The sequence below is a fragment of the Octopus sinensis genome, linkage group LG3 (genome assembly GCF_006345805.1).
Source record: "Octopus sinensis linkage group LG3, ASM634580v1, whole genome shotgun sequence".
Classification (NCBI taxonomy): Eukaryota; Metazoa; Mollusca; class Cephalopoda; order Octopoda; family Octopodidae; genus Octopus; species Octopus sinensis.
The window spans coordinates 15814317-15841113 of NC_042999.1; the positions used below are offsets into that span (position 1 = coordinate 15814317).

Below are 26797 nucleotides of genomic sequence, written 5' to 3' on the forward strand. Positions count from 1 at the left end.
TGTGTAAGCCTAGCACTTGTATCAGTCTCTTTTGCCAAATCACTAAGTTACAGGGATGTAAGTACACCAACATCAATTGTTAAGTGATAGTGTAGGGTCAAATACAGACACATAGACACACGCACGCACACACACACACACACACACACCACACACACACACACACACATATATATGACGGGCGTTTTTCAGATTCTGTCTACCAAATTCATTTACAAAGCTTTGGTTGGCTCGAAGCTATAGTAGAAGACACTTGCTCAAGATACCATGCAGTGGGACTGAACCTGAAACCATGTGGTTGGTAAACAAGCTTCTTACCACACAGCCATGCCTGCACCTGAATTTTCATAAGAAATATTTTTATGATTTGCCTAATGAAATAACCTACTGCTGGAAAATGGTTGCTCAGGCCAAACTTGGGGTTAGACATTGGAATCGAAGTAAATATATTATTACAATTCCCCAATACCATGCTAATCAAGTTAAAGAGTTTCTTTTGGTTCAAAATTATTCCCAAATAATTTTGGTTTGTAAATTTTATCTGAAGGGATTGAAGAAACTGAGCATATCGTTTGAACTAACAGGGCTATAATTATTTAAAATTAGGCAGTACATACTCTACTGTAGAGAAAAGCAACAAAGAGGAGAACAAAGGAACATGAACATTACAATAGATAATATTACACTAGAGAAAAATGAAACTTTTTCATGTCAGTATTTAGTTTCACATAATATCACATTAAAACTTTTTAAGTTTAAATGCAAAGTTTCTCCTGTAATTCTTTTGAAATGTCACAATAATTTCAAAGTACAATACAAAAATAATCATAGTATAGTAATTTAAAACCTCAATATGATAAACACTATCTTTACTGTTCTTTAATTCTACATTATAAACAAAATATTACTTTCTCTAATTCTAAAGTAAACCATATTGAATTTCTTGAAACTATACTAAAATAAATAAAATTGCTTTTAAAACTGTTCTATTTGGAATCTAATATCACCATTTTATCATTAAAATCATAATACTGAAATATTTAAATTTAGCAATCGTTTTAAGTGTAATCAGCCTCTAAAAAGGAAATAAAGAAGTTATTACTATTTTGTGGTGTGAGTAACAAAATTTGTACAAACATCATTCTGAAGCTTCTTAAGCAGTTTATATATTATATTTTTTCCATTATTGCAGTTCTTCTGAGGATACCAACACAACCGGCACAAACACGGGCAATTTCAGAGAACTTCATTATTGACCAAAATGTTAAGTTATACAATGTTAACTTACGCAATGCTCACTGATATGTGAAGATAACATAACACTCTAATTTTCTTCCTTCTAGTTCTGTGCTATAACAACTTGCTAATACATAGCCTCACAGAATACACGCTTCTGATTCATTTTAGTATGGGTCACTTGGCATCTCACCATACATGAGCAACACCACAAAAACAACACTAAATTATAAATTCTATCAAATTTGATCCAAGATTACATATTTTTAAGGTTACTCTAAAATTGATAGCATGTTAGCTCAAATGTTTTGAGGCGTTCAAATGTGCTTCAGAACACTAAATTTCATATTATCTAAAAGAAAAAAAATACACATTAAATTTATTACTTGAGAAATTATACACTGTGAGAAAGCCTAAGGAATATGTACGAACAAAATAAATGCTAATAAAAAAGAATTAAAAACTAAAACTAATTCTGAATATAAATTAAGACTAATAGTATTAAAAGCAATGGTTTGTATTTGTGAAAGCAATATAAACAAGTCAATGGTACCGACAGCAGGTATTTTATTGTTTTTATATACAACACACTTAATTCAGCTCATAACTATTTACCTAATTATAGAACATATTTAAAAACTTACATAGGATTAATTAGCATTGTTCCTGGTGGAATGTTTATCTCAGATCTGATTAATGTGACAAAGACTAGAATTAAGTATGCAACTATAAACTACTTAAAGTTGACTTGGTACTACTGTGAAGTGTGGGTGGTCTATGGGGACTTGTTACTATAACATGAAGTCGCCTCGAAACGCTTGTAATATAGTGTAAGTATACAAATTTTAATACTTGTAAATGATCCTTTTAGAAAGCCTTGTCAGGTAGTGATCTTTTTATTGTCTGTCTTAGTAATTTGGTCAAAATGAATCTTAGTCTTAGATCATCATCACCATCATCATCATTGTGTAATGTCCGCTTTCCATGCTAGCATGGGTTGGACGGTTCGACCGGGGTCTGGAAAGCCAGGAGGCAGCACCAGGCTCCAGTCTGATCTGGCAGTGTTTCTACAGCTGGATGCCCTTCCTAACGCCAACCACTCCATGAGTTTAATGGGTGCTTTTTACATGCCACCGGCACATGTGCCAGGTGAGGCTGGCAACGGCCACGATCGGTTGGTGCTTTTTACGTACCACCGGCATGGAAGCCAGTCAAGGCGGCGCTGGCATCAGCCACGTTCAGATGGTGTTTTTTACATGTCACTGGCACAAGTATCAAATACCAGACTACAGCTAATGTTATACACTACATGCTATAATAGTACCACTGACTTACATTTAAAAAAGTTCAAATTCAAAAGTTACTTATAGAAACCTATAAACAGAAGTTTAGAGTAAGTTACAAGGTGTTGAGACATTTAAGGTTGGCTACATAAACTTTATTATACACATTCAATATTGTTTCATTTTCTCTACATCATATTTCCTTCCCAAAGTTTATATTAGACAAGATGTACAATGCCTCCTCTCCAAAATTACTGCTTTCTAATGTACCTCTTCCAACTTATTAAAATCAACACTAGGGAATTGAAGCTGACTAATATCATTGCCCAAATTCTAGAGGGATTTATCACAAAATAAAATCATCATCATCATCATCATCGTTTAACGTCCGCTTTCCATGCTAGCATGGGTTGGACGGTTCAACTGGGGTGTGGGAAGCCTGAAGGCTGCACCAGGCCAGTCAGACCTGGCAGTGTTTCTACAGCTGGATGCCCTTCCTAACGCCAACCACTCCGTGAGTGTAGTGGGTGCTTTTTATGTGCCACCAACACAGGTGCCAGATGAGGCTGGCGAACGGCCACGCTCGGATGGTGTTTTTTATGTGCCACCGACACAGGTGCCAGACAAGGCTGGCGAACGGCCACGCTCGGATGGTGTTTTTTATGTGCCACCGACACAGGTGCCAGATGAGGCTGGCGAACGGCCACACTCGGATGGTGTTTTTTATGTGCCACCGACACAGGTGCCAGACGAGGCTGGCGAACGGCCACGCTCGGATGGTGTTTTTTATGTGCCACCGACACAGGTGCCAGACGAGGCTGGCGAACGGCCACGCTCGGATGGCGTTTTTTATAGAGGAATATAAAATATGTAATAAATACAGTACTAAACTCAATATTAGTATTTCTGAATTATAATAAGACTGATACTGTATTCATCATAACTGCTGGAAGAAGCCAGAGAGGAAATAGAAAACTCTTAATAAGAGTTGAAAGACATTTTCATGTATTTATTGCTTTTACATTTATACAAATTGATATAATTTTTGATGATTATCCATAGAATGTTTAATATTTGATCCTTACTAGCATTCAACATTATTCTATACAACATTGTTCCAAATCTGAAATCTCACATACTCTTTTTACTCTTTTACTTGTTTCAGTCATTTTGACTGCGGCCATGCTGGAGCACCGCCTTTAGTCGAGCAAATCGACCCCGGGACTTATTCTTTGTAAGCCCAGTGCTTATTCTATCGGTCTCTTTTGCCGAACCGCTAAGTGACGGGGACGTAAACACACCAGCATCAGTTGTCAAGCAATGCTAGGGGGACAAACACAGACACACAAACACACACATATACATATATATATATATACATATATACGACAGGCTTCTTTCAGTTTCCGTCTACCAAATCCACTCACAAGGCATTGGTCGGCCCGGGGCTATAGCAGAAGACACTTGCCCAAGATGCCACGCAGTGGGACTGAACCCGGAACCATGTGGTTGGTTAGCAAGCTACTTACCACACAGCCACCTGCTCAAAATATGTGCTGAAGTAGAGAAATCAAAATGCAGATTCTACTATGATGCCTTACACACTGACACCAATTACTGCCTTCTTTACGCAAATTACAAACAAATCTTCAAAGATGTAAATTACATTAGTTTAAGATTTATGTTCAATAGAAAAGGAATTCAGAATTTTCTTTCTAATCATCTAGTTCAGCTTCACCATTAGTATTGAAGTTAGCAATAGTATTAAAAGCCAAGGAGGCTTTACAGCTTCAAAAAAAGCGACAATACTTAGTATGCAGAAAGGCAGTAGGCTGGAAATCAATATTATGCAATCACTGCTATCAATCACTGTTAACAATGCAGAGAAATATTAAATTAATATAAAACCAAAATTTAATGTATGGCACACGAAGAAAATAACCAATCTTTACAATAACAGGCTTGGCTATGCAATATATGAATAGTTACTGCTGCTGTTTAGCTCCAGGTTATCCTTGATTAAGCAGACATAAGAATTTCAGCCATGGCCATCTAATTTTTTTTAGAGATGGGGAGTAGCAGGCTACATTATGTAATATGTTCTTCCATTTATAAAGATGGTCGAGAGTAATTTGAAGGCAATTTAGCAGCTATTTTTAGTAAGCCAAGGAACCATGTAGAGACAGTCTCATAGAGATATATGAGTAGTTGACCTGGAAAGTCATTAGACATTTAGAGAGAGTGTGTAAGTTTAGGTATGTGTTGTTATTGGTAAAGGAGAGTGTGTAATGCTGTGGTTGTGCCTTCATCAATAAATGTATAGTGAGTCCTGGCATGCCAATTACAGGATACTTTCAGGCATTGCTCATGGATGATTTAATTCATTGTAGGAAGAATTATAGTTGCATTTTCATGACAGCTGTGCTCAGCAGGCTATAGCAGAGTGAAAGAAAGCATTCTTTATATTTCAGTACAAGTGATTATAAGTGACAGGGATTAGATCGGTAATAATTGTTGTTGAGGTTGTTTAGCCCTGATTGAGGGGACCTATGATCAAAGGTCTTCTAGCTATGAACAGTGTACCCAGGACCACAATACACATTGTGTTCTTCCTTTCAAGACAGCAGAGTGTAGTTTCAGGGAGATTTCGCAGCTATTCATACCAGATCAAGCAACCATATAGAGGCTCTCTCATTGGCTCATCATTAATGATAGTCGGTAACATGGTAGAGAAATGTCTTGTTGACTTCACTGGAACAGTGTTACAAGAAGCATTTAATAAAGAAAATTATTTGGAATCCATAGGCAGGAAGCTTTCCTACAGCAGTAGGTCATGTAGGTTCAAATGTGTTGTAGATATCAAGATCAACAACTTTTCTTAAAGTGAAATTTTGAAATGCAAGATAATAAATATTAGTGAGTGATATAATACAACAAATCTCTAAGGGGGATAGCATCATGAAAATCATCGCTGGTCACTAAGGTGAGGGGAGTGAAATTCAGTGAACATTTACAATTTATTTTCATCATCCTTGAGGTGTTTTAAGCACAAAGGACTGTAGTCAGCAATACCTAATAAAATGTCTGTTGTAGGCATGGAGCAAATTACTGTGAAAGAGAAATAACTGAGTACAGTAGTATAGAGACACCAAATTTGGCAATAAATGTAGATGGTTTATTAGCTGGAGTACAGCTATAAAATATTATTACAGAGATGTACTTGCATAGCAAGTGATTTGATTTGAGATTGTGTGCTGAAACGAAAACAACTGCAGTGTGGAAGGTGTTTGTAAGCCATTTAAGAAGCACACAAAAGCCGTTCGATTCACTTCAACATTTAAGTTTAATTTGTCAAAATATTTTCGTCGCTTTAAGACTGCGACCTGTTCACTGACAAAAATCTGTGTTGCACAGATTTTTGTCAGTGAACAGGTCGCGGATTTTAGCGACGAAAATATTTTGACAAATTAAACTTAGATGTTGAAGTGAATCGAACGGCTTTTGTGTGTTTCTTAAATGGTTTATAAACACCTTCCACACTGCAGCTATAAAAATAGTCTGCATTAAAGAGTATGAAGGTGAAGGTTTAAGAAAAATTAAATGAAATACATCTTACTCTTTTACTTGTTTCAGTCATTTGACTGTGGCCATGCTGGAGCACCGCCTTTAATCGAGCAACTCGACCCCGGGACTTATTTTTTTGTAAGCCCAGTACTTATTCTATCTGTCTCTTTTGCTGAACCGCTAAGTAACGGGGACATAAACACACCAGCATCGGTTGTCAAGCAATGCTAGGGGGACAAACACAGACACACAAACACACACACGCATATATATATATATACATATATACGACGGGCTTCTTTCAGTTTCCATCTATCAAATCCACTCACAAGGCTTTGGTCGGCCTGAGGCTATAGTAGAAGACACTTGCCCAAGTTGCCACGCAGTGGGACTGAACCCGGAACCGTGTGGTTGGTAAGTAAGCTACTTACCACGCAGCCACTCCTGCGCCTTGTTAAAAGTTTGATAACATGGTTGGACAAAAGTATGTATTCCCATGTGTTGCATAATTTTTTCATCTTTTAATTTTTAGCTTGAAACATTTTCAATTGTGATAGATGCTTCTGGGTTCATGACAGTTGTCGGGTGCTGTTGTTTTTGATTTAGACCAAAATGAAGCTTGATTAAGCTAGACCTATCATTAGGGATATTTCATGAGCATCATATCATTTTCTATGCTATCACAAGTCAAATGAATATATTTTTGAGGCAATTGTTTTACAGTTGGATGCTCTTTCTGTTGCTAACCCTTATGACTTTCAAGTTAGTGATTGCTCAATTCACACAACTTTAAAGCTGACAAGTGGATGATTTGTTGACAGGAGTAACAATGAAAACATTGCTCAGAACTTGAACCTTGCATACAGTGTAAATGTAACCAAACACACACATATGCACATATGTAATGAACTTCTTTCAGTTTCTGTCAATTACATTCAATCATAAGGCTTTGGTTGGCCACATGTATAGTACAAGATACTTGCTTAAGGTTCCACACAATGGAGTCGAACTTAAAACTATATGGTTGGGAAGCAAACTTCTTAACCCTGCAACCATACCTCGTATAATATTTTACATCATATACATATATATCTTTATATATAAAAGTCAAGTTGTGTGTCTGTCTCCTACGATTTAGATTCCTAACTACTCCCACATTTTGCGGTGCAGTTTAACCAAAACCAGGTATCTTATAGTCGTGATTCATATCGAGCCCTTCTGGGTATTAGCGCATGTCTACGATGAGTCTACGATTTAAAAAAATTTACCATCATTTTTTCCATTTTAATGCATTTTTTCGCTATTATATAAGGGAAGTAACTCTCTAAAAATGCCTACGATGAGTCAACGATTTAAAAAAAAAATTACCATAATTTTTTTGCTATTTATTGGCTATAACTCTCTAAAAATGCTTTATAGTTATTTCCCTTACAAACCTTAGCAACGACGGGCGATACTGCTAGTATATATATATAAAGAGAGAAATAGATAGTTCCTATAAGTGAGTTCTACCAGTCTATAAAATTTGATCTTTAACTGTCTTCTTACATTTCACTTCCACTAAATATATCTATTTCCATGCCTTTAACCTTTAATCCTTTTTCACCTATTCCACTATATCTATTCACTTTTAATTTTCTGCTAATTTCTTTCTTCCTCCTCCTTCTCTTTCCATAAATTGCCTTTAATGTTAGATATTTTATTGGTTTTCTTAAAAATTACGTACCAGTATTCCCTTCATCATACATGTAGTAATCACATTCGCTTAAAATGTCTTTTTGTTGTGTTTTGTTTCTCTTTTTTTCCTGATGAAAAGATTGCATTGTTTTACATAATTTTATTCCTTCTGGAATAATGCCGATGTTTTCTTTGAAACATGTGTTGGAAGTATAAAGATTTGAATAACACCTGCATTTAACTATCAATGTTATACAAAAACATTTCACCAAAACCTGGAATTTTTACCTTTATAAGTAAGCTGTTACATCCTTGGTACTTGTGTGAACTTTTGCTACCCTGGCAACTATTTATTTATTTATTTATTTATTTATTTATGTTATTTGTAAACATTGAAAAATACACATACATTTATATATATATATATATATATATACATATACATGTATGTATAAATATATATATGCATAAATACATATATAAATATATATATGCATAAATACATATATAAATATGTATATAAATACATATATAAATACATATATAAATACATATATAAATACATATATAAATACATATATAAATACATATATAAATACATATATAAATACACATATATATATATATATATATATATATATATATATATATATAGAGAGAGAGAGAGAGAGAGAGAGAGAGAGAGATAATTCAATGTGTCTTTTCCTTTTTATGGTGACAAGATGTGATCTGAAGGATATTAGGTTGTTATTTCTAGCAGATAAGTAGAGACTTTCTCACTTGTTTCCATGGATCATTCCTTCCAGAACTGTAATTATTTTTCAGATTATTAGCAGTAGAAGTTAAGGTTAGTCAGCTAGGTGACATGGTTCAGTTTAGGGACAAAGCTTTTCATAAAATCGTATTTCTGATGACTTGGAAAAGGAAAGATAGTATTCATAGCAATATTTCAGAGTCTCTGTGACTAGGTGAAAAAAGGGAGACACTATGGCCTATCAATTGCAGCAACTGAAAGCAGCACATTCAGATTCAATTCAGTTCAATTTTTATTGGCTCAAAAAGCAAAAGCAAGGCCATGTAGGGGGACAGGGGGTTTTGTACAGGGAGGGTAGTCATACAAAGGGTTCAGGCCATTTCTGGTCAAGAGAGACTTTGAAACGAGCAGTCGTCGGCATCTTCACTATCTCATCCGGCAGCTTATTCCACGGATCCGCAACCCAATAAGATGTCAAAGTGTCCTCATACTGAAAATGTTACCTGAATGTTTGCAACAGAATGAAGTCTGCTAATGATAGTCATAGAACAGGTGATGGTGTGAAACTGGATGACACATTAAGTATACAACCTCAAATCAAGAGAATGAAAAAAGATGTTCAACCAATTTGAGAAATTGTAACACATTTGAAAATCTGAAAAGAATTTGGAATGGTGGTGACAAGGCAAGGTGTCTTATCTAAAGGTTTTTAATAGATAGCGGCAAAATTAGCAGCTTAAGTGATCCATACGAAAACGCAACTATTGCAAAACAACAAGTCTCATTATAATATGATAAATATGCAAAGATATCACTGACATCTAATTTGAAAACGAAAGAAAAATTCCATTAGTATCTATCGAGAACATCAACTGATCTATCCAAAAGTAAGGATTAGGGTGCTGGATGGATGACATATACTGAATGAATATGCTGCTAGATGTATGTACATCAGACTGATTGCACTTTTGCATTCTGCATATCCATTTGATCCAAGTCTATATATATCTTTCCTCTCTTGATCACCTCCATAGTGTCTCATCTCCCAAAATAATTTCCCCAATTCATACATCTCAGAGTGGAATGGCTTAAATGGTTATTATTTCTCTTTTCTTCTTTTTTTTTGTTCTTTTCTGGAAACATTGATCTTATGATTCTCAAAATAAAAACCAATCTTACTCGCTTGGGAGGGGTCTACAAGGCCATCGACATTATCCCTCTTCCACTGATTAAAAAAAAAAATCTAAAATAGTATTAAAACAAATAAAAGGGGCAATGGTTGAGTTAATTCAAGTAAACCGGGGATATTTAGACCTCTCAAATTAGGTGCATGACAAAGTGCATGGAGATATTTCATATTAACAGATCCACTGTAGTATAAGGCCATCATCACCAACACCGATGTTGGTTGCTATTGATACAGCCCCAGGTCAACACTGATTGAATAGATGGATGATGATTATGATGATGAAAATTATGATAATAATGATGGCAGTAGCAGCATTGGTGATAGGAGGAGGAAGAAGAGGAGGAGGAGAGGAAGACAATAATGACAAAGATAACAACAATAATGGTAATAAGGAATACATCAAATCAGTTTCGGCATTTTTAGATGAGAAAAGCTATTGTAAATTTTCATGATTCTGCATATTAATGCTTACTATGATTGACAACAATGAAAATGTTAAATCATATATTTTTAAAACCATAAAAATCTACAGTAGTCCTATATAAAGTTACTCATCTCAGTTGAATAGGTGTTCACTAGAAAAGAATTTTATGAATATCATTGCTTTCTTTTTATGTGTAACTGATTTAGTTTTTTTTTTTAAATTGATGGTAAATGTTTGTCTCAGAGTGAAGGTGGGATCATAAGGTTGTGAGTTCGATTCCTTATGATACATTGTATCCTTGAGCAAGACACTTTATTTCACATTGCTCCAATCCACAAAGCTGGCAGAAAATGAGTAGAACCTGTATTTCAAAGGACCAGCCTTGTCACATTCTGTGTCATGCTGAATTTTTTTGTGAACTGTTTTAAAGGTATGTGTCTGTGGAATTCTCAGCCACTTGCACAATAATCTCATGAGCAGGCTGTCCCATTAATCAGATCAACTAGAACACTTGTCATAACCGAAGGAGTGCTAGTGCCAGTTTGTCTTAGAAAAATCACTAATACAACACAGTATCATATTCTCATAAATAGTTTCTATAAGTGTCAATCTGAATAGCCATTTCATGTTTTGATATTATTCTCTACATAGGCGCAGGAGTGGCTGTGTGGTAAGTAGCTTGTTTACCAACCACATGGTTCCGGGTTCAGTCCCACTGCGTGGCAAGTGTCTTCTACTATAGCCTCAGGCCGACCAAAGCCTTGTGAGTGGATTTGGTAGACGGAAACTGAAAGAAGCCTGTCGTATATTTGTATATATGTGTGTTTGTGTGTTTGTGTGTTTGTCCCCCTAGCATTGCTTGACAACCGATGCTGGTGTATTTATGTCCCCGTTACTTAGCGGTTTGGCAAAAGAGACTGATAGAATAAGTACTGGGCTTACAAAGAATAAGTCCTGGGGTCGAGTTGCTCGATTAAAGGTGGTGCTCCAGCATGGCCGCAGTCAAATGACTGAAACAAGTAAAAGAGAGTAAAAGAGAGTAAAGAGAGAGAGTATAACAGGTCCCCATAATAATCATCCCTACATCACACTTCTATCTACTGGATTATTCTGTTGTTGTAGTTAATGAAATCAGGATCCATTACTAAATTCATCACCCTTCTGTTCTGTCAGTCATCACTCTCACCCCTCTTAGTTACATCCTACTGTTCTCCATCTTTCATTATTACCATTGTTACCACCTTTCTTCCAATTGATCACTCACTCCAGTCTATGACCACCACCAACCCTAATTCTAACCCTCACTTATTTCCTTACCGCCCTTTTATCTAAAATATCTTTTTGGACAGAAAAGGACCTGCCAAACTTGTTTTAAACCTATGATGGGATTTCATCAGCAATTGCATACCCCTTTTCACTGTTTACAGAGACATTCTTTATAAATCCATAGTTTCAAAGTTCTTTATATATCCTTTGCTACTTGAGTAAATGTGATAGATCACTCCCTACATATATTCTTGACAGCTGGTTCAACTAATAAATTACTGGTGTTTTAAGTGCTTTGTTTTAATACTAAGCAGATGACCCCTCTTCTTCATGTCTACAAAGAGATTGTATATAAAAATCATGTCTTTGCCTCCATCTATATAGCCAATAAAAATCTATAGATATATTCTGTAATACAGTATAGCATTTCATTGCATTATATCCAAATTTGACTGGATATAAAATGGTTACATATTTAATTACATATGAATTGGATGTAAATGTAACTTGTTTGGCATTGAATACACTGGCTACAAATCAGAGAATTAAAGACTCCAAACAAAGATAAATTAGAAGTGTATTGAAGTCATAAAAGGAAAACATAAGCAATTCAAAATCAAAGTTATGTCTAATGCAAGAGTTACTGAGTCCTTAGTATGAAGGAGGTTAGAAACAGCAACAGAAGTAATCATGAATTCACTATTATATCATAAAGAGAATTTTGAATAATATTCTCAGATCAATATTGAGCTACTAAAATTCTGCATAGCAACCTTAGATATTATCTTCGTTGTGCATATTGAATATAAAATGCAATGCAGCCATGCAGATTCCTAATTTGTGAATGTTTACTCAACGGATGTGAAATAAACATAGATTTAAATATATACAATCTGAAAGTAATCAAAGACATGAATACAGATTTAACAATGAGACAGATACGAAATTTACAAATGTGTGTTATTTTCCCAAGAGAGAAATGGCAACTGTAGTAAATGTTGGTCATTGGAATTCACATAGTTGAAATTGATACTTTGCAGTAATGAGGAAACAAGATTTTATCTGTTATATTTAAAGAATCCTACATTTATTTGGAAAAGATTTACCAATCAACATAACAAATTTTTGTTTTATTGAGTTTTAGTGACTTAGTATGTTATATGTTTTTATTCCAATGAAACATACAAATAGATATTGCAAACCAGACAATTCTGAGACATAAATAAGGAGACAGAAAAGCCAGAATGATCCTCTACATACGAGGTAAAGTGAAAACCAAACATTAAGAAAATATCTTAACTAAGCACAATAAAGATTATATGGCTTAGTTCACTAAAATAAACTTTCAATTTATTGTTATAAAATATCCAATTGTATTCTTCTTTTCAGAAAACATAACCATATAAAACAATGACCAAACAGTATCTTTATGAGAATCAACCATTAAAATATTATGATTAACACTATAAACAGCATTAGAGATATCAATCAATAAATCAATTATTTCCATATATAATATCAATAGCAATCATTAATTCATTCATATATTTGAGAAGAATGAAATATTTGTGTATTCAGTTATATCATAAATTCACATATATTTATTCATGTTTGGACTACCAAGAAATGTTTTTTCAATGGATTTGTGACTTGTTTAGATAGGGTTTCAATCAACTTTGAGAGTACTTCTTGATAGGATAATTTATATTACATATGAGCTGAATGGTGTATACCAAAGTTTTAGTTTTTCTAGATTAAAAAAAAGTATACTATATCCAAATAAAATCAACAGGTTTATTTAACTAGTAGATACTATAGAAATGAAGCTGGCAAAACATGTTTAATACAGTAGAATACATTAACAATTAAAATGGATAACAAATAACTAAAACATAGATCAAATACCTTGCAATATTAATTTTCTTTGTATGAATAAATTTACACTTTCCTAAGCTTTTGAAACTAAAAATTGTATGTGCACATTATCTATGAAAACTAAATGTTATCCTTTTCTTGCAGTCATGTACAGTCCAGCATAAGTTTTATAAATTATTCAAGCAAACTGATATTTAATGAAGAGCTATGAAAAATATACCTATGTTATAGTGATCTATGATAGCTATAGTACATTAAATGTTCATTGTATTTTGTATTTGTATCCATAAGATTGAAGGTTGTTGATTATTTTACTAACATATTGAAATAATTCAGGAGCAAAATGCAAATTCAAAACAGAAACAGCTAAAATGACAAAATGTACATAGTTTCTCTTTATATACTGTTGTAAAGACACTCTTAAAATTTTGTTTCAATAAAACACACAGCTGTTCCATCTGCATTCTCTCTCTCTCTCTCTCTCTGTATATATATACAGATGCGTTAGGAAGGGCATCCAGCCGTAGAAACACTGCCAGATTTGACTGGGCCTGATGAAGCCTTCTGGCTTCACAGACCCCAGTAGAACCGTCCAACCCATGCTAGCATGGAAAACAGACGCTAAACGATGATGATGATGATGATCCCTCTCTCTTTCACAGAGGCACTGAGCAGCTATACGCACACATACACTTCCACCTACCGAATTCAATCACAAAGCTTCGGTTGACTCGGGGCTATAGCAGAAGACACCTACCCAAAGTGCTACGCAGTGGGACTGAACCCGAAACCATGTAGTTAGGAGCAAGCTCCCTAACCACACAGCCATGTATATATATATATATATATATATATATATATATATATATAGTCTTAGTAAGTACGAAGGTAAGTAAATCATAAATCCCTTCAGGTAGATGGCCCAGCTTGTTCTGTAGAAAAGGTGTAGGTAGAAACTCCATAAGATTCACCTGGTGTAAGCTTTGGATACATAAAAGCTGCAGCAATATCAGAGGAAGGTTAACAAGGAAAATAGCCTTTGTATATAGAAGATGCAGAAGTACAATAAACACTGAAAATGTACAGAAAATAGCCTCTATCAACTGGAAGGTATATGAGCTAGAAGTAGTAGATAGCTTCCATTATCTAGTTGACCAAGTAAGTAGCAGAGGTGGATGCTCTGAGACCATAGCTTTGAGAATAAGATTACGCTGGGCAAAGTTCAGAGAGCTCCCATCTCTACTGGCAACAAAGGGCTGCTCTCTTAAGTGAAAGACAGATTGTATGATGCCTGTGTGCGAACAGCTATGCTACATAGCAGTGAAACCATGGGCTGTGACAGCTGAGGAGATGTGTAGGCTTGAAGGAAATGAAGCTGGCTTGCTTCACTGGATGTGCAATGAGCATGTTCAACAGAGTGTAAGCATCTTGAGAGAAAAGTTAGGCATAAGAGGCATCAGATGTGGTGTGCAAGAGAGATGACTGCACTGGTATGGTCATGTGGTGCATATGGATGAGGACAGCTGTGTAAAGAAGTGCTGGTCTCTAATTGTGGAGGAAACCTGTGGTAGAGGTAGACCCAGGAAGACATGGGATGAGGTATTGAAGCATAATCTTCAAACTTTAGTCTTCACAGAGGCAATGATCAGTGACTGAGACCTTTGGCGATATGCTGTGCTTGAGAAGACCCATCAAGCCAAGTGAAATTGTAATCGTGGCTGATGCTGGTGTCATGTAACTGGTATGTAAAGAGTATTTTCGGAGCGTTGGGTCTCATGGAGGCAAAGTGGCTGAGCTCCTTTTGAGTGTTGGGCCTCATGGAGGCAACAACCAAGACCTTTGGCATTATGTTGCACTTGAGAAGAAGACCCATCAAGCCAAGCATAATTAGTCATAGCAGATACTGGTATCATTCAAATTGCACCCATGCTGGTGGGACATAAAAGCATCCATTACACTCTCAGAGTGGTTGGTGTTAGGAAGAGCATCTAACCATATGAACCATGACAAATCAAACTGGAGCTTGGTGCAGCCTTCCAGCTTGCCAGCCCTGGTCAAGCTGTCCAACCATGCTGGCATGGATAATTGATGTTAAATGATGATGATGTATGAAGCCGGCATGTTGCATTGGATGTGCAATGTCAGTGTGCTTGAGTGACAGCGTAAATGTTTCGAGGGAAAAACTAGGTATAAGAAGCATCAGATGCGGTGTGTAAGAGAGATGAATGTGCTGGTATGGTCATGTGATACATATGGACAAGAACAGCTATGTAAAGAAGTGCTGATCTCTAACTGTGGAGGGAACCTGGGAAAAAGGTAGATTCAGGAAGACATGGGACAAGGTGGTGAAGCATGATCTTTGAATGTTGGGCCTCAGGGAAGCAACGACAAGTGACTAAGACATTTGAATATAACAAAGAATTTAGTAAAATAACTTAGTTACCATTAAGCTAGCATTAGGAACATAAATTGTGACTAAGGGTTGGTAGAAGATTTTAATTCAAAACTTATAAAAACAAGACGCCCCACTGCGTGGCATCTTGGGCAAGTGTCTTCTGCTATAGCCCCGGGCCGACCAATGCCTTGTGAGTGGATTTGGTAGACGGAAACTGAAAGAAGCCTGTCGTATATATGTATATATATATGTATGCGTGTGTGTGTTTGTGTGTCTGTGTTTGTCCCCCTGGCATTGCTTGACAACCGATTCTGGTGTATTTGCGTCCCCGTCACTTAGCGGTTCGGCAAAGGAGACCGATGGAATAGGTACCGGGCTTCCAAAGAATAAGTCCCGGGGTTGATTTGCTCGACTAAAGGCAGTGCTCCAGCATGGCCACAGTCAAATGACTGAAACAAGTAAAAGAGTAAAAGAGTAAAGAGTATATGTACTACAGAGCCAGAGGTGGTTTCAGCCAGGTTGGTATTGAAAGGGTTAAAAAATGTTAAATACACATGGTATGCAAATTAGTAGATCCACTTCTCTGTAGTTACTAGATTCGTTGAGTATGTAAATAGATTGGCTGCTTATTTCTGGGATAGGTCAGAGAATGGCATAAAACCTCTGATGAGAACCAAGTGAGGTTCAAAAATTGATTAAGGCTGTTCTTCATTCTTTTGATCATCATCATCATCATCATCGTTTAACGTCCGTTTTCCGCGCTAGCACGCGTTGGACGGTTCAACCGGGGTCTGGGAAGCCAGGGGCTGCACCAGGCTCCAGTCTGATCTGGCAGTGTTTCCACAGCTGGATGCCCTTCCTAACGCCAACCACTCCGCGAGTGTAGTGGGTGCTTTTTACGTGCCACCTGCACTAAATGGTTAAATTTGCCCTGCTTATATATATCTATTGCATAGTTTACACACACACATACACACACACACACACACACACACACATATATATATTTATATATAATCATTATGAAACATTTTTAATTTAAAAAATATTTCTAGATCTTAAATGTCTGGCATTCAAAACAAACAACTTCAAAGTCTTTTAATTATGAAAGTAGAGATGTTTTTTAAAAATTCCTCCTTGAAATATTTGTTCTCTTGCGACAACAAGTAATCAAAGTAAATAAATCATTTGAAGTAGGTTATTGTTATAGAATATTGTTGTCATTTCTCAAAATTATCATTAAATCCTTTAGTTAACATGGTAGGTTAGCCTTGTTGAGAAGAAGACTATTTATTTATTTTTAAAAATATCAATGATTATAAAAAGTAGATAAAAATAGAATTATTCATTTGAAAGTCTTTAAAACTTTAATTTTCTAATGGAGGTGTGTATGTGTCCTGTAATAGGAGTTAAACAAGATCAAAACTGGCATCCTCCTCCTCCTAATCATCATCATTGTTGTCATCATTGTCATCGTCATTATCATCATCATTTTAATGTCCACTTTTTCATGTTCGTATGAGTTGGATAGAGTTTTGTTGAGGCAGATTCCTTATAGCAGGATACTCTTCCTGTCACCAAACCTCAGCAGTTTCCAAGTAAGGCAATATATATTTCCCCATGACAAGACATGTTTACCTCGGAAGATTGGGAGTAAAGGACACCACTTACATAATGTAAACTACCATGTGATGTCAAGGCAAGGACACAGTAACACACACACACACATATCCAAACATATTATATATGTGTGTATGACAGACATTTTTAAACTTTCAATATCCATCTACCAAATCCATTCATAAAGCTTCCGTTTCAGGACTATAGTAGAAGAGACTTGCCCAAGATGCCATGCAGTGCAATTGAACATGTGGCTGAGAATCAACCTCTTAGCATACAGCTACATTTGCATCTATTATACAATAATCCTTCACCATATCACGGTTTGCTTATTGCAGTTTATTATTTAAGCTAACGTCGATTCCTCCATGGTATTGTTTTGCATTTATAATAAAGTAAGTATATACAAATTATAAAACTAATTAAAAAAAGATATGCAGTACAGTACTGTTTCTACTTTCTGGATTTTCACCAATCGTGGGGGGTTTGGGAATGTAGCATATGCAATAGCTGAGGGACTACCATATATATCATCATCATCATATATATATATGTGTGTGTGTGTGTGTATGGTTTCAAATTTTGGTACAAGGCCAGCAATTTCAAGGAGGGGGAAAGATGATTACATCAACCACAGAGCACAGCTGGTAACTATTTTATTGACACCAAAAGGATGAAAGGCAAAATGAATGTCGATAGAATTTGAACTCAGAACATAAAAATGTATAAAATGCTGCTAAGTAATTTGTCTACTGTGCTAATGATTCTGCCAGCCCACCATCTTATATATATATATATATATTATTGACATTATTAGAATTCTATAAACTTTCAAGAGAATGTGAAATAATTCCTTTTTTGAAATAATAGCTATCAAAGCACATCACATACAGCTATAAAAAACAAGTGAATAATGGATTAAGAATCCCTTTGGAACAGAAAAAAATCAAAGCCTTCAAATTTTTCTACCCAAAAGTGTTTTTCAACCCCAAAGTGTTTTTCAACCCAATATATACATGCTATTATTAATAGCTGCATGTGGTGTGCTTTGAGAATCATTATTTAAAATATATATATATATCATCATCATCATCATCATCGTTTAGCATCCGTTTTCCATGCTAGCATGGGTTGGACGGTTCTACTGGGGTCTGTGAAGCCAGAAGGCTTCATCAGGCCCAGTCAAATCTGGCAGTGTTTCTACGGCTGGATGCCCTTCCTAACGCCAACCACTCCGTGAGTGTAGTGGGTGCTTTTTACGTGCCACCCGCACTGGTGCCAGACAGAGCTGGCAAACGGCCACGAACGGATGGTGCTTTTTATGTGCCACCGGCACGAGGGCCAGGCGAGGCTGGCAACGGACACGAAACGGGGCAGTGCTGGCAACGGTCGCGAAACGGAAAGTTCTCTTACATGCCACCGGCACTGGTAACACATCTGCAATTTCCATTGATCGATTTCCATTGATCATATATATATACAGCTGTAAGATGTAGTCTATATTTATATTTATGTGTACTTATATTTATTTTCTCTTATACGTATTCTACTTATTGTATAACATTACTCTTTTATGTACACTCCTTCAGGTACACTGTTTTACCCTACATTATTATGTTTAACCTTATAGTTTCCTATGTGGTGGTTTAATAAAGTATGTGATTGAGTATTATCTGGTAATTGATATTTGATTTCGATGTATTTCACCATTTTCTTATTTTGTATATATAAATATATATATTTAAGATGTAATGATGTATAACACTGAATCTCAGATGTTTAAAACTGAGGAATCTGAAGACAATTTGTGAAAAATGTTTTAAATGCTGGTGAATAGTGTGTAATTTCACCTATTTTGCAGTATTATTTCTGTAATTCAAGGAAGTCATTTCCCATTATTCACTTTTGATTATACAGCCTTCTTCAAAAATTACCCAAAAGGAAAAAAAATCAATTTTAGACACAAGATATATCTTTTGGGGATTTCACTGTCCTAATGTGTAATTGCCATTATACATAAGTGCAGCATGAAAAAAATTTTCAAATGAAATATGAATATATAGGCGTAGGAGTGGCTGTGTGGTAAGTAGCTTGCTTACCAACCACAAGATACCAGGTTCAGTCCCACGGCGTGGCACCTTGGGCAAGTGTCTTCTACTATAGCCTCGGGCCGTCCAAAGCCTTGTGAGTGGATTTGGTAGACGGAAACTGAAAAGAGACCCGTTGTATATATGTATATATATATATATATGTTTGTGTGTCTGTGTTTGTCCCCCTAGCATTGCTTGACAACCGATGCTAGTGTGTTTACGTCCCCATAACTTAGTGGTTCGGCACAAGAGACCGATAGAATAAGTACTAGGCTTACAAAGAATAAGTCCTGGGGTCGATTTGCTCGACTAAAAGGTGGTGCTCCAGCATGGCCACAGTCAAATGAAGGAAACAAGTAAAGAGAGAAAGAGAAAGAAATAAGAATACAATATTTAGTTTTGTTTCTCTATACTTAGAGCTGGAATCCTTCCTGGGTTGGCTTTGCTCTTTATGCAGTATGAAATACATACTAGCATGTACCTTTTAGTATGTTTTTTTTAACAATGTATTAATTAAGTCAACCTGTACACACTGGTTGATCCAATTGACTGTATCCATCACCTACACATTTCCAGCATTGTGGTAATTATTTTAACAATTGTAGAAAAAAAATGTCTTGTGACCTCATAATATCTTTTGGTTCCAATAAAATATTAAAAATATGTATTTGCTAACTGTAGGAAAAGACAAAAATTCATGCAACAGTAATTTTATTTTCCAAACAACTTTTTGGAACATTAAAGCAATAATTTTTAATATATTTGACATAACTATATTACATTGCTCTATATAAATTATGTGTCTATCTACCAATCAATCTGTGTGTGTGTGTGTGAGTGTGTGTGTGTGTGTGTGTGTGTGCTTAGGTGTGTGTGTGTGTGTGCTTAGGTGTGTGTGGTGTGTGTGTGTGAGTGTGTGCTTAGGTGTGTGTGTGAGTGTGTGCTTAGGTGTGTGTATGAGTGTGTGCTTAGGTGTGTGTATGAGTGTGTGCTTAGGTGTGTGTGTAAGTGTGTGCTTAGGTGTGTGAATGTGTGCTTAGGTGTGTGAGTGTGTGTGAGTGTGTGCTTAGGTGTGTGTGTGTGTGTGTGAGTGTGTGCTTAGATGTGTGTGTGTGAGTGTGTGTGTGTGTGTGTGTGTGAGTGTGTGCTTAGGTGTGTGTGTGAGTGTGTGCTTAGGTGTGTGTGTGAGTGTGTGCTTAGGTGTGTGTGTGTGTTGAGAAAGAGACAGAAGGCAGACAGACAGAGATAAAGATGGAGAAACAGACAGATACAGTAAAAGCTTAGTTCTCTGCAAAACAGCATAATTTGTCCTCAGCTGTTTTGAAAGCCAAGCAAGCAGTATATATTTCTGAATCACTGACCAAGTGGAGTAAAGTTACAATGTACCGGATGATTTCATATATCTTAATAAAACCAAAAATTAACACAGTCCTGGTATAACCAAAAAGTATATATTAGACTACCATTTAAAATATTGACTTTAAAATATTAAAATTGTGGACCTTGTGATATATACACATCACAGATATAATTTTACTTGTTTCAGTGATTGGATTACAGCCATGCTGGAGCACCACCTTGAAGGGTTTAGTCAAATAAATCAACCCAAGTACTTACTTTCTTAAGCCAGGTACTGGTACTTATTCTATCAGTCGTTTTTGCTAAGCCACTAAGTTACGGTTACATAAACAAACCAACTATGAGAGCTCAAAATCTCTCGTGGAAGCGCCATCCAACCAAAATGCAAATATATGGGAAACTACCACCTGTGTCATCTCTTGTGAAAGGTAGGAGAGTCCAGTTTGCTGGACATTGTTGTAGAGCTGAAAAAGAAGTAATTTGTACTCTTCTTCTCTGGAAGCCATCTACTCACAATACCAGAGGGCGCACACTCTCCTACCCTGATGTAATCTCCAGTGATACAGGCATCCAGCAACAGGACCTCCGTAATGCCATGATGGACCGTGAAGTCTGGCGTAACATAGTAAATTCCATTGTCTTGACCACGGTCGAACAATGATGAATGATGATGGTTATCAAGTAGTGGTGGTGGGACAAATACAAACACAGGGACACACACATAGATATATACATATATAAATGCAACAGGCTTCTTTCAATCTCCATCTACCAAATCTTTGGTCAGCCTAGGGCCATAATAGAAAACACTTGCCCAAGGTGCCACTCAGTGTAACTAAACCTGGAACCATGTAGTTTCAGAAGCAAATGTCTCACCACACAGCCATGCTTGCATAATATGTTCATGAAAATGCAGACAAATAAACATTTTTCAAAGAAGTTTTATGATCATTAAAAACTTTCTAGAAACTATAACAAAAGGGTTAAACAACAAAAGTGTAATAAAGTTATATTTCATACTTAAAACACAGACACATTTTTTTTTTTAATCATTAAAATATCTCTATTTAATTTGTAAAAAGTTATTGGAATATTTTCTGCTTCAACAAAATTTAATACCCACAGATGTTTTCAGTAGTAAATATTTCTCTACAACCAAAACTAGTTATGGAGCAATTTGATTGGTATTATTAAGTTTAAATAGTCTGTACAAATTATAACTGTTTTCACATAGTCACTGCATTTACTCACAATATTACCTATTTTCTTTTTATAATGAAGCTTATGTATATATATCTATATATGTAACTGAAACACTGTCCACTCTTCCTCTTGCTATTACAGCCTCACTAAGTAACTCAAAGCTTTCACTGCTTCTTAAACCAAAGACCTGTCTGAGAGAGAGGGAGGGGGAGAGAGAGAGAAAGAGAGGGGAGAGAGAGGGGGAGGGAGAGAGAGAGAAAGATAGTTGTTTTCTGACTGATGACAGTACCATCTAGTTGACCTACTGTATTGATACCTAACAATACTGTTTTCTCTGTCAGAGGCAATGACAGGAGACTGAGACCTTTGGAGATATTCATGTGATTGAGAAGACCCAGCAAGTAAACTGAGATCACAGCCATGGCTGATGCCAGTGTTGCATGTCTGGCACATTTAAAAGTAGACTTGATGTGTCAGGCGATATGTTATGCTTGAGAAGACCTGGTGAGTCAAGTAAAACCAAAATCATAGCTGGGGCCAGTACCCCCGACTGGCTCCTGTGCTGGTGGCATGTAAAAAACACTATGTGAACGTGATCAATGCTGGGCCTGTCTGACTGGCTCCTGTGCCGGTGGCACGTAAAAACCACCCACTACACTCTTTGGGAGGTTGGCATTAGGAAGGGCATCCAGCTGTAGAAACACTGCCAGATCAGATCAGAAAGCCACTGGCTTTCCAGACCTCAGTCAAACCGTCCAACCCATGCCAACATGGAAAACGGACATTAACTGATGATGATGATGTGGGATAACATCAATGAACATCAGAAGGTTTCAGTTTTCAACACAGTTGCTTGACATGCTGGAAATAGCAACCAAATCTTTCCCAAATTACACTCTTTCAAGTTATATGAAGAGTATATCTTATACATTTGATATGTTCATTTATTTCATTTATGTTTCTTTATTCTTTTGTTTTCTTTCATTCATTCTATTTCGTAGCCAGTAATTTGTATTTGTAGTTGATTGTGCATTTGTTTTAACAATGACATGCTAACGGTATAATAAGAACATCTTCAACAAGAGGATGAAATAAAGATTCTTTCAGTAAGTGAATGATTTTATACATAGACCTGAAGAGTCAATATTTCCCAGTACTGCTGGAATAAAACTGATTCTGTGTATTATTTCATATATAATATAATGATATGCCAGCAATAAACTTCTGGTAAAGAATCAATGAAACAATTACAGAGTTATGCAATAAAATGAGTTGCTCACTTCATCTTCCTTGTTAATGTTTGTATAAACTCCATGGATGTTTACAAGTTTTCAGATATAGCATCAGCAAAGCAATCTTTTTTTGTTGGATAATAGTATTTGACAACTGATACCCATAGATAGACTTTATAAAGAAAACTCCAGGGTTAAAACCCAAATGGATTTAATATACATACATCTTAAGGTGGTGAGCTGGCAGAAACGTTAGTACGTCAGGCAAAATGTTTAGTGGTATTTCGTCTGTCTTTACATTCTGAGTTCAAATTTTGCCAAGGCCAACTTTGCCTGTCATCTTTTCGGGATCAATAAATTAAGTACCAGTTGTGTACTGGGGTCAGGCTAATCAACTGCCCCCCTCCCCAAAAATTTCAGGCATTTTGCCTAGAGTAGAAGAGAATATACATACATCTCTCTCTCACACTCTGTCTGCCTGTCTGTCTGTCTCTCTCTCTCTCTGTATATATATATATATATATACACACACACACACACACACACACACACACACATTTTCAGGCACACAGATGCATACATGCGCACACACACACACATATTCACAAAAGACGTCTACTCTAGGAGAAAAGTGCCTAGAAAGCAGTGTTTCTCCTAGTCTAGATGATAAGCATAAGTTTTTTGTAGACTAGTGATGACTTTATTTGATCTCTGGGTAATAATAAGTATTTTTTGAGGCCAAATGATATGACTTTTTTATGTCTCTCTCCAAGGAAAGAGAGACAAGTGACCAAAATAGCAAGCTTCGTATCATCATCAAAGCATAAAGCATATTCCACTGTTTCAACTATTTGTATTACTTACTGTCACTTTAATCTAAAAACTGGAATTTCCCATAAGCTGGTGTAGCATAACAGGTTATGACAATTATTAACTTGACATTAGCTAATCTAGCTTTTATCAAGTACCGAAAAGCTAACTAAACACCAGAAATAATTCATTAAAATGTAATTTATCAAGTCATTATCTCTGAACTAAGTGAATATTGGATTTTCTTTTAAAAAACATCTTTGATAAAATAGAACAGCAATGTAGAAATTAAGCAATTAAATATCTGAAAATCACAATATTAAATTTGGAACAAATCAGTAATTGATTTATTTTTTTAAGAAAAAAAACAGGTGACAAATTATCAAAATCGGAAAGTAATGAAAACAAATTGCAAACTGACTTGATACAAAGTTAAGGCCATTAGTACATTTTTAAAAAAATGTTTTACAAAATGAAAAGTTCTAAATATGATATGATTATAAAAAGAAAGTGAAAATATAAAATTATACAATGCTTAGGGTAACTGATTCAAGGCATACTGTTTATTACAAACCTCAAACTTAATTTTATTGCAATTGGCATGCAAATCTTGTCTTAAAATACTCTATACAGATCAATACTTTTGCTATATTTACTATTTAAACCTCTGTACAAAGAAAATAGGGTGAACAGAAAAAGTAGGTGAAACTTCCTTCAACCGAATAAATGTAACAATATTTGCAGCATATCCTACACCACAGTATGTAAAGGTGTTTGAAGCCATCTTTTCTGCCCACTATTCCTAGGAGGTTTCATAGAGTAGAGTCCTCCACAGAGGCCTGTCAGAAGCAACTATCATTACACTTTCTGACTGAATTCCCAAATTTGACCAAATGAGATTATAGATATTATTTAACAATCTCATGTTTAATCTACCCCTAGGTCACCCACCAGTTGGCTTAGCTTGAAGAATCCATCTTGTGTTTCTTTCCTGTGATATTCTAATCACATATCCATAAAACCAGAGCTGTGATCTCCAAGTTATGTACCCTATCATGTAATTTTATTCTAGAGATGCTTTGGAGGAATCCATTTCAGCTACTTGTATTTGAAATTGTAGTATTTTGGTCATTACTCAACATTCATGACCATATGTAAAAATAGGTATGGAAATTGAATTGTCCAAATTGAATCAGTTGTACCAATTATTTATTCAACCAAGCAGATCCAACTGGGGCTGCTTAGCAATAATAACAATATCACGAACCATGCAGAATTTCAAGACTGGAGCTTCATCATTTAAAAGTACATTTTAAAAATGCTATAAAAATATTTCCCCAAATAACACAACTTCTTAAAGTCCAGTCAATTGAACAAATGAAACCAATAATGAATTACAATAAAAATCAATGAGTTTTATATTTGCTAGGGAATTCAAAATTTTTTAATATCAAGCACAAAGAATAGATTTGTTTTGCATAACCAAGGGAAAAGATGAATATATTTTAACTGAAATCAACCAAGTTCTAAAAGTTATGTAAATATTAAACTGTTTATAGTTTAGTCATCAAAACTTTTATAACTGTTTCAAATATAGACACAAGGTTTGAAATTTAGGGGACTTTTAACCCAAATCCTTGATTGGTATTTATTTTATTGGCCCTAGGAGGATGAAAGGCAAAGTTGACCATATCAGGATTTGAACTTGGAATGTAAACAGTTGGAAGAAATACTGTAATGCATTTTACCAATATTTTGACAATCCTACTTGTTCATGTAATCATGATGATGATGATGATGATGATATGATGATGATGACAATGATAATGATGATATAAGCAAAGATATCATAATAAAAGATACAGTGAAGAAATTAAAATCTGCTAAGATAAAGGGCAAGCATCATCTATTTGAGTTCCTATCAGATCATTTTAAAACTTCAATTCTACAAATTCCTCAAAATATAAATAAAAATGATCATGAACTGAATCACATGTATTGAGTTTCTGAGCAATTTCCACCCAATAATATGCCAAAGTCATAGTAGAAATCTATTTGATCCAGTTAAAAAAGTGTTTTAGTAAATAAAAATAATAGTAATGATAATTTTTATTCCTATTTATACTAATTGCATAAAAATATAAAACGTCACTTTTTGCTACTTATTGTTTAACTGCTTCCTATAACATTATCCAAAGTCACTTCATGCACACACCTTTTCTCTGGACATTATCTATTCTGTCTCATTCTCTGGGACAATCTTTCCTTCTCAAAATTTCAGTTTTAGACAACTTATCCTCTACCAATTTTTTATCATGACCCAAATTTTTTTTATTATGTCCCAAATTTTAAACTAAACATCACTTGACCTAATCTGTATGAAAGCTGCTGCAATGACTATAGGTACTTCGCAACCTACTTGGAAAAAAAATGTTTTTTAAAATCATATATGTTTATTTTGTTCATTCCTACTTTACAAGAAGCATAGCACAACAGGTAATTTCTCATCCAAATTAGCCTCAGATGTGATTTTGATTTCCACATAACTATTTCATACTCCTTATAATACTAAGTTTCTTTTAATAAACATTGAAGTCATAACTATACTGAAATAATTAGGGAGGTACAATAGATGCAAAATCAAAGTGTTATGTTTTTTTATTGCATCTGCATAGAATAGGTAGCCATCACTTTTGTATTTATGAATATAATTGGCATCAACTCTACTCCTTAAACTGTAAATCAAGATGAATTTTACTTCGTCATTTCAGTTTTCATTTCAAAATGGTAATGATTATATTTTGTTAACAGATCTATTCA

The 26797-nt window shown here is 35.3% G+C and overlaps 1 protein-coding gene and 1 long non-coding RNA gene across 3 annotated transcripts in view; one reads left to right on the forward strand and one right to left on the reverse strand.

Annotated features, from left to right (window-relative positions):
* LOC115209184 overlaps positions 1-26797 on the reverse strand; it is a 662850-nt gene that overhangs the window by 475494 nt on the left and 160559 nt on the right. The gene's annotated exons all lie outside the window — the stretch shown is intronic.
* On the forward strand, positions 12282-22580 carry LOC118762412. Its single transcript, XR_004998157.1, has 3 exons — positions 12282-12292; positions 14548-14563; positions 22477-22580. It is a non-coding gene; the product is annotated as an uncharacterized LOC118762412 (long non-coding RNA).